The sequence below is a fragment of the Lactuca serriola genome, chromosome 3 (genome assembly GCF_051521515.1).
Source record: "Lactuca serriola cultivar US96UC23 chromosome 3, Lser_US96UC23_V15, whole genome shotgun sequence".
Taxonomy (NCBI): domain Eukaryota; kingdom Viridiplantae; phylum Streptophyta; class Magnoliopsida; order Asterales; family Asteraceae; genus Lactuca; species Lactuca serriola.
Genome location: NC_136410.1, coordinates 11,640,013 through 11,642,083, shown reverse-complemented (window position 1 = coordinate 11,642,083; position 2,071 = coordinate 11,640,013). Strand labels below are relative to the sequence as shown.

At 32.0% G+C, this 2,071-nt stretch overlaps 1 pseudogene; it reads left to right on the top strand.

Moving 5' to 3' along the window:
* Positions 1-598: 598 nt before the first annotated feature.
* On the top strand, positions 599-1,550 carry LOC145091485 (brassinosteroid-responsive RING protein 1 pseudogene; annotated as a pseudogene).
* The last annotated feature ends 521 nt before the right edge of the window (positions 1,551-2,071 follow it).

The following is a 2,071-nucleotide window of genomic DNA, read 5'->3' as shown; positions in this document are numbered from 1 at the left end:
ATGTAAAAAATAAAAATTAAATGATAAAAACAAATTATAAAAAATATAGAAACAAAATTAAAAACAAAAGTTATAAAAACGATACGTTAAATAGTAATATAAAAAAAAAGTTAGGTTATAAAAACCAAACCAATTTAAAAATAAATTTAGTAATCTCGTTTAAAATTATAATAAAATGTAATAATTAAATAAACTCAAATACAATAAGTTATGGCATAATTTTAATTTTCAAACTTAACCTTATTTATAAGTATCTAAAATCAATTTTGTATTGGACATTACAATAAATTACATCATAATTTTATTGGTAGGAATATAATTATAGACATAAAAAGTTAATTTCTCAAATTGATAATAGTTAATGATTATACTTTTTACTCTTTTAGACATATTTGATTATTTGTTGATTATCTCAAATAAAAAATAGGAGTGACTTAACGTGTAAATTGTAATCAATCGTTTCAACCAACGTGGCATCGATCCAATCATGGTACTGGACTTCCTTGTCATTTACTTTAACCCCTTTAACTTTATCTTTATTACACTTAACACCCCTTCGTTTCCCTTCCCTTCCCTTCTATATATAAAGTATAACCAGCACACATCTCACGGCACGCTGCCATAACATAACCGTCTCTTCTACTCTCTTTCCATCCATCGTCACCATCAACACAACTTTCTTTCACCTTCAACCTTATCTCTACGTCACCGTGTTTCCACCTACTACTCCACCTCAAATATCGATTTGCAGAGATTAAAAGTTTCTATAAATTCGTATATATATACCTATCTGTGAATTCATCAAAATCCCCAACAGTTTGATCTGGGTAATTGAGAAAAGCTCCAACTTATTATCATGGGGTTCCCAGTTGGGTACACAGAGCTCTTCCTCCCCAAACTTCTAATCCATGTCCTAACATTTATGGGCTTAATTCGTAAGCTCATTTCCACCATTTTTCAGATCATGGGTCTCGGGGATTTCTTGGAACCCGAGTTTTCCATCGACCCGACCCGGATTGATTCGTTTAATCAGTTCCGGTCAGTGTCCGCTGTACTCATCCGTGAGATTCTTCCGGTGGTGAAATTTTCAGAGCTTGTAGATCCACCGGAGAGCTGCGCTGTATGCCTGTATGAGTTTGACGACGGAGACGAGATCCGGCAGTTATCGAACTGCCGGCATGTATTCCACCGGTGCTGTCTGGACCGGTGGATGGACCATGATCAGAAAACTTGCCCGCTTTGCCGGACTCCGTTAATCCCCGACGATTTGCAAGATTCGTTTAATGAGAGGTTGTGGGCAGCTTCCGGTATCGCCGAGTACTACGGCGACCTGTCGGTGGTCAGTAATTAAGTGACGCTGATGACCTGAACAGTGGATTAAAATTATTAATTTTTTTTTTCATTTTATAACGTTATTAGAGAATGGCCGGTGATAGAATGTACGTAATATGCATGTCTATGTACATATAATTAGCATTTAGCAACACGAAGTGTCACATTGTTTTTGGAAAATTGAAGTTTGATGAAAATTTGAGTTATTTTCTAATCAATATTCTTTTATAAATAAATTTTGTAGAAAATCTGACCAGACAAGATATAATGTAACTGATCTATGAATTCATAATTTAATTAAAAATATATATTATTCATATAAGTGATATTCTCATATGTGTAAATTCATTTAAGATTCTCATTTCTATATTAATGAAACAAACGTCTAATCCAATATTATATTATAATTTAACAGAGAAAGATATTATTGTCTAAAACAATCAAGTATCACCAAAGATTCAACCATCTCTAAGTGTTACAAGACAATTCGCATTTCAATACTCATTTTGTCTTTGCTTTGGGATGCTCTTCAACAAGAAGATTGTATTTAAATTTTAATGGAAAAGAATTTACAAGGAATCAAAGGATATGAAATGGTTTTTTTAAGAGAAAAATTATTTCAAAAAAGAAAAAAATGGTTTCTCTCAAAATTATTTTATAATTTGAAATTGTTTTTACGAATACAAAATATAGGGATATATTCCAATTTCTCTACGTTTTTTCGTGGTCAACAACAATT